The 12,329-nt window shown below is 41.3% G+C and overlaps 1 pseudogene; it reads left to right on the top strand.

Annotated features, from left to right (window-relative positions):
* The first annotated feature begins 10,696 nt into the window (after window positions 1-10,696).
* On the top strand, window positions 10,697-10,827 carry LOC142435176 (U4 spliceosomal RNA; annotated as a pseudogene).
* The last annotated feature ends 1,502 nt before the right edge of the window (window positions 10,828-12,329 follow it).

The following is a 12,329-nucleotide window of genomic DNA, read 5'->3' as shown; positions in this document are numbered from 1 at the left end:
ACTACGAGACAAGACATCCCTTACTGAACCTGGAGACACCGTGCAGGAATTGTACCAAATCTGACCCGACCACACCAAGTCGAAACACAAAGGGGGTGCAACAGAACAGCAAAGGCAGCAGAGCAATGAGGTTCCCAGAGACTACCAAAAATAGAATTTGGGGCCAGGGTGTGGCACACCATCAGACTCAACTGGAGAACACTTCTAAAGGTCAACAAACAGACTTTAAACTATGTATAGGCTTTTTTTGGTCTTTGAGTTTTGTTGTTGTTGTTTTGATTTCTCTTGTTGCTTTGCTTTGCTCTGTCTTGTTTTTGTGCATATTATTATCTCTGCATGTCTATCTAGATAAGATAAGCAGGGTAAATAATCTGTAGGAGAAAATGCGGAATCTATGGTTCCAGGGGATATGGGAAAGGGGGAGGTGGGGAAAAGAAAGTGGGTGTTAACAAACCCAGGGACAAGAGAGCAATAATTTATCTAAAATTGATGGCGAGTGCGTAGGAGGCCTGGTAGGGCTTGATCAAGGGCAATGTTACTGAGATGAATTACTGAAACCCAAATGAAGGCTGAACATGATAGTGGGACTAGAGGAAAGTAAAAGGAAATAGAGGAAAGAGCTAGGAGGCAAAGGGCATTTATAGAGTGCAAAATAGAGGCATGAACATATGTAAATATATTTATATATGACAATGGGGAAAGAGCTATGTACATATATTTATAGGCTTACTATTGAGGTAGCGGATAGACATTGGCCCTCTACTAAAGGACACCCTCAACGCAAGAACGCTTTGTTCTATTAACCTGGCATTCCATGAGGCTCACCTTCCCAACACAACAAAGTGGCTGCATAAGCAAATGTGGTGAAGAGAGTTGATGGTGCCCAGCTATCAAAAGATATAGCATCGAGGGTATTAAAGACTTGAAGATAAACAAGAAGCCATCTAGCTCAGAAGCAACAAAGCCCACATGGAGGAACACACCAACCTGTGTGATCACAAGGGTCGATAGGATCAGGTATCAGGCATCAAAGACCTAGAACAAAAAATTCATATCATTGTGAATGATGGGGACTGTGGATTAAAGACCCAAAGTCTATCTGGAAACAACTGGACTTCCCCTTACAGAAGGGACATGTGAAGGAGACGAGCCACTCAGGGTGCACTATAACACCTATGAAACATACAACTTTCCTCTAGTTCTTGAATGTTTCCTCCTCCTCCTCCCTCCCACTATCATGACCCCAATTCTAACTTACAAATTTAGCTAGAGCAGAGAATGTACATGGGTACTGACAAGAGCTAGAAACACGGGAAATCCAGGACATATAACCCCTCAGCACCAATATTGAGAGTAGACATACCAGGAGGGGAAACCAATCACAATGATCTACCTATAACCTCCTCCCAGGGGGATGGACAACAGAAAAGTCCATTAATAGAGACATCAGTCAGTGTAAGACATGAAAAAAATAATCATCATCAAGGGTTCATAAGAGAGGGAGTGAGGGGGGAATAAGGAGCTTATACAAAGAGCTCAAATGGAAAGAAAATGTTTTTAAAATGATGGTAACAAATGTACAAATTGGCTTGACACAATGGAAGGATGTGTGAATTGTGATAAGAGTTGCATGAGCCCCCAATAAAATGACTCATTTTTTAAAAAAAAGATGTGTGTGTGTTTTCTTCCTTTTTAGTTTCTAATTCTAAGTGTTTGCACATTTCATTATAAATTTTGTTTTGCCTTCTCAAGCTGCCTTTGAACAATTCTATTCAGCTCTTTGACTTCATCATTTTTTCCATTTACTTTAGCTAGTCTATGATTAAGAGCAAGTTTCAGACTCTTTTCTGACATCCACTTTGATCTTTTTCTTTCTTTCTTTCCTGTCTTTTTAATAACCTTTTACTTTTGTCCTGAATGATGTTCTAGTGTTCAATGAATCAAATTTGTTCTTAAGATATTCTTAAAATTCATATGGGATAGACTCAAGATTGTATTTGGGGGGAAGCCGGGGGAAGATAGCCACCAGATAAGTAGCTCACACCTGGAGCTCCAGGGAGATTGGTGAGTGGGGAGATCTGGAGGCAGAGTAAAGGTATCAAGTCCGTCTGTCATTTCCCAAGACCACTCAGAGCACTTCTCTTAAACTGAGGCTGACTTCCACTATATTACCAGCACTCCCTGCGGACAGCCAGTGTTCTTCTTTGCAGTGCTCAGGGTGCGGTCTCTGCCTCCACCGGTGTCACAGGGCAGCCAGGTATACGGAGGAGGTTTTGCCCTGCCTCGGCACTCCGTGCTGAATAGCCAACCAGGATCCCCCCCCCGGCGCTGTGCCCGAGGATGCCCCAGCTGCCATACCCCCCACAGAGATTCGTGCCCCATCTGGGCATCCCTCATAGGTTACCCAGACCACCCCTTCCTCATCCTGGGAGGCTCGTGCCCCGGCACTATAGCACAACCAGGCAGAGGGCAGAGGCTTCTGCCCTGCCGTTGTGCTTTGCGAAAATCGCCAACCAAACCTCCCCCCACACTCAGAGGACTCAACCCAGAGGTCCCTGCCCCATCTCTGCACTTCTCACAGATCTGCCACCCAGCCCCCTTCATAGCCATCACCCCTGCCCCATACATATATGCAGAGGTTCCTATCCTACAACATTGCTTCAGACCTGCCAGGCAGCAGAAACAAGTTGGGCAAAAGTTTCTGCAGCTGTGGCATAGGGGCCCAAGCCTTTAGGGTTTGCCTACTGCATTCTCCCTTCACCCTGCTCAATCCACCCCACCCTCTGTGCTCCAAGCAGTCGATCGACATGGCAGTGGCAGCCCCCCTCACAACAGCCTTGCTGTGGAAATGGTCCCTGGCCAGAAACAGATCACCCAATCCCCAACCCATCTCCTAAATACGCTCCCCTCAACTAGGGTCAACACCTTCTACCACATTTCAGTATGCACAGCTTCAAACAGCCCCTAAGGAGACCTAAAGGTGGCTGGAGCACAAACCATAGGCCAAGGCTAGACGGAAACCCCAGCAGGAAAAATGCAAAACACAACCTCTCAAGGCAGTTGGCTAAAGGCAGCCTGCAGAAACACCAAGACCAACTTCCCAAAGAGAGAGCCCAGGGCTCTGAGACACCCAGGAAAATGGCACCTAGTTTGAATAAATTTACCAAAACCCAACAAGCTGCTTGCACAGTTTCAACAAGAAAAGAGAAATAAAATCCAATGCCAGAGGACCACTTGGCCCTAATGGCAGTTCAGAGAAAAGGCAGACATTGACCTCACACAGAAAGAAATCTTCAGAATGCTGCTTGGAGTCATGCAGGACATGATGGAAGCATTAGAGAAAAAGAATGAAATGATAAAGGAAATAAAGGCCATGCACCAAAAGGTAACACAAGCACTAAGGAGTGAGATAACAAAATCTAATAGCAAACAACGGACTTTGCCCAGAGAATGGAGGAGGCAGAGAACTGCACCAGTGACCTAGAGGATTCACAACACAAATTAATAAACGTGAGAAAAAGTCTAACAAGTCCATCAGAGAAGCTGAAGAAAACCTCAGAGCTATGTCTGACGCTATGAAAAGGAACAACATCAGAATTATCAGCTTGCCAAAGGAATGCACATCAAGGAAACCAACATTCAAAATAGTGATGGAATTCTTTGAGGAAAACTTCCCTAGATTAATGAATGAAAACCATGAAACAATTCAGGAGGCTGAAAGAATGCCAGCTGGACTGCATGCCAAGAAGAAGTCACTAAGACATTTAGTTGTTAAACTATCTCTATGAAAAAAAGGAGAATATTATGAGAACAGCTAGGGGAAAAGTAGCAACTATATATAAAGGCAAGCACATAAGAATATGCTCAGAACTATCAGAAGACACTATAAAGAGGAGTGGAGTACTATGAAGAATATGCAATAAAGCAGCATATTCTGAAAAATTCAGAAAAATAACACAAACCCAAGAACATTCTATCTAGCCAAATTATCTATCAAAGTTGATGGAGAAGTGAGTCCTCTCAGACAAGGATAATCTCAAAGAATATACTAAAAGGAACCCAGCACTACAAAAGATCCTTCACGACCCACTATGGGCAGAAAAACAACACTCACCAAATACATACAAGAGACCGCCACCCAGAGACCATCAAAGGGAAAATAGCTCCCAAGGTAACATAGGCTCAACAACGGAAAGAAGGCAAGAATGAACCACAAACAACACATATGCAAAACCTATGGAGAAGAAATGGAGGTAGGATAAAATGACATTACAGAGTCCACAGATAGATGTAATAACACTGAATATCGATGGATTGAACTATAGACTGGCTTAGAAAACACAATCCCTCCATGTGCTGTCTACAAAAGACACATCTCAAGATTACAAACCCAAATACACTGAGAATCAAAGGCTGGAGAAAAACATATGACGCAAGCAGTAATTCACAAAAAAGCAGGGGTTGCAATCCTAATCTCACATAAAATTGACCTCAAAGTACAAACCATAAAAAGAGATAAGGATGAACACCATGTAATGGTCAAGGGAACGGTACACAAAGAAGCACTAAGCATTCTAAACATTTACACCTTGAGCAAGCATTCAACAGAATATATCAATCAAACTCTCCAAACGATGAAAAAAGAAATCATAACATCAACAATTATTGTAGGTGACTTCAATACACAACTCTCTGAGAAAGACAGATCACTGGGAAAGAAACTCAACAAGGAAGCTAAAGATCAAAACACTGCAATTAGACCATTTGACCTGATAGATATATACAGAGCTCTCCACGCAATCACACACACAAAAAATTCACGTTATTTGTAAGTCCACATGGCACATATTAGAAAATAGACCACATGCTAGGGCATAAGTTGAACCTACATACACTTAAGCACATTGATATCACACAGAACTCTCTCTCTGACCACTGCTCCATAAGATTAGAAATCAACAAAAGGAAGATAAAGAAATCAAGGAAAAACCATTGGAGGATGAAAAACTCTATTGCAAAAGGAGTGCATACTGGCTCAGATCAGAGATCAAATTAGGGAATTTCTAGAAACCAACAAGAATGAGAACACGACCTACCAAAACTTATGGGACACAGCAAAGGCAGTCATTAAAGGAAGTCTCATAGCATTACATGCACACGCAAAAAAAGCTGAGAGGCTTATGACTGATACACTGGCACAAAATTTACAGCAACTACAGCAACTAGGGCAGAGTAAACAAGACAATCCAACTAATAGCAAAAGAAAATAAATAATAAAAATTAGATCTGAGATTCAGGAGAGGGAAATTCTTTTTTTAACTATGGGAAAAAGCAATGCTGCTAAAAATCGGTTCTTTGAAAGGATAAATCAAATTGACAAACCTCTTGTGAATTTGAGTAAAGAAAAGGAGGAACATATTTAATAGCAAGGATGAGGAATGAAAGAAGGGTGTTACAACGGACCCTAGTGAAATCAAAAGGATAATTACACAGCACTATGAAGGACTGAACTCCAATGAATTAAAAAACTTGGAAGACATGGACAAAATCTTGTTAAAACAATCCCTCCCTAGATTATCTCCAACGGCCATCAAGAACCTCAACAGACCCATATCAATAGAAGAAATAGTCAAGGTTATAAAGGGATTATAAACCAAAATATCACCTGGACCAGATGGGTTTACAGGAGAATTCTATCAAGCATTCAGGGAAGAACTCACACCAATCCTACACAAACTCTTTCAAAACATAGAAAAAGATGGAAAACTCCCAAATTCCTTCTATGAATCTAGTATAACTCTGATACCTAAACTGGGCAAGGATCCCACAAAAATTGACAACTACTGACCAATTTCCCTAATGAACATTGGGGCAAAACTACTGAAAAATAATAGCAAACAGGATACAAAGGTTTATAAAACAAATAATACACCATGACCAAGTAGGATTCATACCAGGGATGCAGGGATGGTTCAACACATGAAAGACCATTAGTTTTATTCGCCACATTGAAATTAAAAAGTATAAGAACCACAGGATAATAACGATAGATGTGGAAAAAGCATTCGACACCATCCAACGCCAATTCATGTTTAAGACATTCAAGAAGATATGAATGGAAGGGAAATGCCTCAATATAATACAAGTTAGATATGACAAACCAACAACCAATGTGGCAGTCAATGGAGAAAAGACTAGATCAATTCTTCTGAAAAACAGGACTTGACAAGGATGTCCCTTGTCTCCACGCCTATTTAACATCATACTGAAGCTCCTAGCTAACAATATATGGCAAAAAAAGACATCAAAGTTATTAATCTGGGGAAAGAAGAAATGAAACTGTCATTATTTGCAGATGATATAATTTTATATAAGGAAAATCCTAAAACTTCCACGAGAGGAGTACTGGAAGCAATAGAGGAATATTGCAGAGTAACAGGTTACAAGATCAACAAACAGAAGTCTATTACACTACTGTACACATAGGACAAGGCCACAGAAGAGGAGATCAAAAGAGGGGTATCTTTCACAATAGCCAAACACAAATTGAAATATCTAGGAACATATCTGACTTAAAACAAAAAAGATCTCTATGAAAAAAAAACTACAAAACACTATTAAAAGAAACCAAGTGTGACCTCAACAAATGAAAGGACATCTCATGCTCGTGGATCAGTATACTCAATATTGTAAAGGTGCCAATTCTTCCCAAGGCACTATATAAGCTCAATGCTATCCCAAACCAAATTTTGGCATATTTCTTCAAAGAATTGGAAAAACAGATTACCAACTTAATATGGAGAAGAAAGAACCCGAGATATAGCAGAGAACTCCTCAAGAAGTAGAACAAAGTTGGAGGGCTTGCTTTACCCGACTTTACCACCTACTATACTGCCACAGTGGTCAAAACAGTGTGGTATTGGTATAATGATAGATATTCAGAAGAATGGAAATAGATTGAAAACCTAGAAATAAAAGCATCAGCATATGGACAACTGATCTTTGATAAGAGCCCAAAAACTATCAAATGGGAAGCAGATGCCCTCTTCAACAAGTGGTGCTGGAAAAAATGGAGAAGTAGCTGCAGAAAAATGTTGCAAGACCCTTACCTCATTCCATACACAAGAATAAATTCAGGATGGATTACAGACCTTGAGGTAAAATCCCAAACTGTTTTGGCCATTAATGAGGTAATTGAGTCAAACATGAGAACCTTGGCACAGGGAATATATAGGCTATTAGAAATTGGGAAAAACACAAACACAGAGGAGAAAAAAATTGACAAGTGGGATATAATAAAGATAAAACATTTGTGTACATTGAAAGAAGTCATGGTACCCTGACCCCTCTGTACAGCTACCAGCATGTAGTTCATACAAGCACTCAGATGAATCCCCGAAGAGAGAGCCCAGTGCTCTTTGACTCTGGAAGATGGCTCTAGGCTCCTCTAAAACAACATGTAAACAGCAATAAGTCCTAACAGCCTCAATGAAATATCAGGAGAAAGAGAAGACAATGCCGGAAGAAGTTATGAACCTAACGATGTGCATAGAAGAAGCAGCTATTGATCTGCCACAAAAAGAAATTTTCAGAATGCTACTTGGAGTCATACAGGTTATGAGGGAAGCAATACAGAAAAAGAATTAAGTGATAGAGGATATAAAGACAACCTACCAAAGGGAAATACAAGACTTAAGGAATGAAATTTAAAAATACAGTGCAAATTGATAGACTTTGCCAACAGACTAAATTCAGGGATACATATGGTAGTCCACTAAAAAGGGGGTTGGAAGACATGGGTAGATGGGGGAACCGGGCACTAACCCACACAGGGGGAGGGTGTTGATTTTGTTTCCACAGGGAAAGAAGGACCAGACTTCAACCCAGGGCTCCAAAACAAGAATACAACACACTGAAACGAAGCAGGGATCCAACAGAGAGGCCTGAGGGGCCTGCCTCATTAACAACTAAGTGGACAACACCACCCTCCCCTGCAGAAGAATTCACTCCAGAGGACAGCACTAAAGCTACATCTCAAGGAGAGGGACTTGTCTGAGGAGAGCACACAGGAGCCAACAAGGGGGAAAGGGGGAAAAAAGAGCGAAACACGTCCTGGCTCACCAAGTCCTGAGGACAATGTTTCTTCTCAGAGCAGCAATGCACAGAGATGACCACAGGGCCGGCCCCACTACTAGACACAGTGTTCCTCACTGACCCATAGCACCATGGAGGACAACACTAGACACGCACAGTGAGAACTGTGCACACCATGAGCCCACTGCACCAAAACCAGCCACTGGGGGCGTGCAGCACAGCAGTGGGTGGAGCAGAGCAATGAAGTCCCCAGGGAATGCCAGGGATAGATGTGGGGCATGGCATTCAATCAGACTCGACTGGAAAGGACTCATAAAGGACAAGAAATAGACATTGAACTATGTGTGTGTGTGTGTATATATATATAGTTACAACAGCTATAACAACAACAAACCATATATATATGGTATATTGTTGTTGTTATAGCTGTTGTAACTATTGTTTTATTTTGTATTGTTGCTTCATTGTACTCTGACTTGTGATGGTGCATATTGTTGTCACTGCATGTCTACCTGGAGGGATAGGTGGGATAAACAAGCCAGAAGAGAGAACAACAGGATGACAGTTGCGGGGGGACATGGGAGAGGAGGAGACAGAGGAAAGGAATTGGGTGTTAACTAACCCAGGGACAAGGGAACGATAAATGATCCAACATCAGTGGCAAGGAGTGTGTATGAGGTCTGGCAGGGGTGAATCAAGGATAATGTAACCGAGAGGAATTCCTGAAACCCAAATGAAGGCGGAACATGATAGTGGAACAAGAGGAAAGTACAAAGTAGTAGAGGAACTAGGAGGCAAAGGGCAGTTATAGAGATCTAAATACAGGCATATACACATGTAAATATATTTATATACGATGAGGGGGACATAGATCTATGTAATATATTTATAGGTTCAGTATTAAGGAAACAGATGGACAGTGGGCCCCTACTCAAGTACTCCCTCAACACAAGAACACTTTGTTCTAACATTCGATAGTCTGAGATGCTGAACTTCCTGGCACGATCACTGAAGACAACCGGTGCACAAGCAAATGTGGTGAAAGCTGATGGTGTCTGGCTATCAAAAGAGATAGCTGATGGCGCCTGGCTATCAAAAGATATAGCACCTGTGGGCTTAAAAGCTTGAAGATATACAGGCAGCCAACCAGCTAAGAAACAACAAAGCTCAGCTGGAAGAAGCACATGAGCCTATCCCGACACGATCACTGAAGACAAAGCAGGTACATAAGCAAATGTGGTGAAGAAAGCTGATGGTGCCCGGCGATCAAAAAGTATAGAGTCTGGGGCCCTACAGGCTTGAAGATAAACTAGTGGCCATCTAACTGAGAAACAACAAATCCCACATGGAAGAAACACACCAGGCTGTGAGATCATGAGGTGCCGAAGGGATCAGGTAGCAGGCATCAAAGATAAAAAATAAGTCATTGCATTGTGAAAGAGGGGGAGTGCAGAGTAGGGACCCAGGGACCATCTGGGGGTAATTGGACATCCCCTTGCAGAAGGGCCATGGAGAGGAGAAGAGCCAGTCAGGGTGCAGTGGAGCAATGATGAAACATACAACTTTCCCCTACTTCTTGAATACTTCCTCCCCACTACTATCTTAAACCCAATTCTACCTTATAAATCCAGCTGGACCGGAGGATGTACACTGATACAGATAGGAACTGGAAACACAGGGACTCCAGGACGGATGATTCCTCCAGGACCAGTAGTGAGAGTGGGGACACCAAGAGGGTCAAAGGAGGATGGGATGGAGAGCGGGAACCAATAACAATGGTCTACATAAAACCTCCTTCTTGGGGGAAGGACAACAGAAAAGTGGGTGAAGGGAGATGTCAGACAGTATAAGATATGACAAAATAATAATAATTTATAAATTATGAAGGGTTCATGAGGAAGGGGGAAGTGGGGAGGGAGGGGGTAAAAACAAGGAGCTAAAGCCAGGGGCTTAAGTGAAAGAAAATATTTTGAGAATGATGAGGGCAATGAATGTATAAATATGCTTTACACAATTGATGCATGTATGGATTGTTATGAGTTATATGAGCCCTTAATAAAATGCTTTTTTTTAAAGATTGTATTTTGGCTCTCACTGACTTGTTATTCTTTTCTTCATCTTTAACCATATTTTCCAACTACTATTCCTTGCCCTTTGTTTCCAACTTTTGCATTTCAATCATCAATAATTATCAATGTTTCTTGATTGCATGCTTGATCAATTTCAGACTGAAGAGATTGGGAGAGTTCTTCAACTTCATCACTAGCTTTTGTGGTTGTTGCATGAATTTGAATTATAGTACTGATTGGATTTTTTGAAGGTAGATATAATCCTTTTGCAGAAAGCATTGTTCTTCAAAGTTGTATTGTAATGGAGTTTTTGACAATTTATTCATTGCTATTCCTCTTGATTGTTTTATTCACTGCATAGTAAGTCATATGATTTTCCGATTCAAAATGGCCAATACTAGTCTATTTCAGCTCACTACTGCACAGTGTATCGACCATTATGTGTTCTATTTTGGTTTTGATGACTTGCAATTTCTGTGGATTCATAATTCGCACATTTCATGTTCTGATCATTAGGAAAAAATTACAGCTTTAGCTTTGCACAGTGGCAATATCGTAGCCAGTGAGGTTTATCCGAGGTGCAATTATTGCTAATTGAAAAAAAAATTACAGCTTTTTTTTTTTGACCAAATTTGAAATTTATTTTTTCCTTTTTTTTTTTAACAATTTATTGGGGCTCATACAATTCTTTTCACAGTTCATACATATACATACATCAATTGTATAAAGCACATCCATACATTCCCTGCCCCAATCATTCTCAAGGCATTTGCTCTCCACTTAAGCCCCTTGCATCAGGTCCTCTTTTTTTTCCCCCCTCCCTCCCCAGTCCCCCCTCCCTCATGTGCCCTTGGTAATTTATACCTCGTTATTTTGTCATATCTTGCCCTATCCGGAGTCTCCCTTCCCCCCTTCTCTGCTGTCCCTCTCCCAGGGAAGAGGTCACATGTGGATCCTTGTAATCAGTTCCCCCTTTCCAACCCACTCACCCTACACTCTCCCAGCATCGTCCCTCACACCCTTGGTCCTGAAGGTATCATCCACCCTGGATTCCCTGTACCTCCAACCCTCATATGCACCAGTGTACAGCCTCTGTCCTATCCAGCCCTGCAAGGTAGAATTCGGATCATGGTAGTTGGGGGGAGGAAGCATCCAGGATCTGGGGGAAAGCTGTGTTCTTCATCGATACTACCTCACACCCTAATTAACCCATCTCCTCTCATAAACCCCTCTATGAGGGGATCTCCATTGGCCGACACTTGGGCCTTGGGTCTCCACTCTGCACTTCCCCCTTCATTTAATATGATATATATATACATATATACACATACATATATACATATACACATACATACACACACTTATATCTTTAAAAAATTACAGCTTTTTCTTCTTACTTTACGTCATGCCCCATCATCCAGTGAACATCCCAAAGGCTCCACTCCCACAAGGCTTTACCCCATTCACACCACCATGGTCAACTATACTCTAGGAAAGTGGCCCCTCATCAGTCATATTTCTAATCTCCTCCAACCCAAGGATCCATCTTCTATCACTCTCTCAAACAATGTTCTGCTTTCATTCATTAGACCATTAATATCTGGCAGTCATATGCATAAGGTTTTCAGGGGCTACTACTTCCAAATTGGGAAGTTGTTTGTTCTTAGTTTGGAAGATCTGTTGAAACTTGTTCCCTTTGAGTGACCCTACTGGCATTTGAAATACCAGTGACAGAGCTTCCAGAATAATAGCAACACACAAGTTAACTATTACAACAAATTGCCTGGCAAGTAGTGGCACTAATATAAGTTTTTATACATTCCATTTCATTATTGACAAATTCCAAATTTAATATTTCTTACATACTATGTTCCAGTTATTAATGGATATTTTCGGCTGTTTCTTCTCATTTTGGTTTATACCTTCATCAGCAAATAAATGTTCTGAAAGCTTTACTCATCATTATAGTTAACACAGTTCTTCCCAGTCTTATTTGGAGTGTCTTAAAACCTGAGAATCACATTTTATGGCACTATATCTGACACTCATTTAATACTATTCATAAGGTTATCAGTGGCTAATTCCTCAGATGTGAGCAGCCTAAACCTTGTTTGCATTGTTTTTAAGCCTAGAAGCTCTAATGAAAAATGCTCTTCATGACTGACA

This window comes from Tenrec ecaudatus, chromosome X (assembly GCF_050624435.1).
Source record: "Tenrec ecaudatus isolate mTenEca1 chromosome X, mTenEca1.hap1, whole genome shotgun sequence".
NCBI lineage: Eukaryota > Metazoa > Chordata > Mammalia > Afrosoricida > Tenrecidae > Tenrec > Tenrec ecaudatus.
The sequence above is the reverse complement of the archived record's forward strand: the minus strand, read 5'-3'. Positions and strand labels throughout refer to the sequence as shown.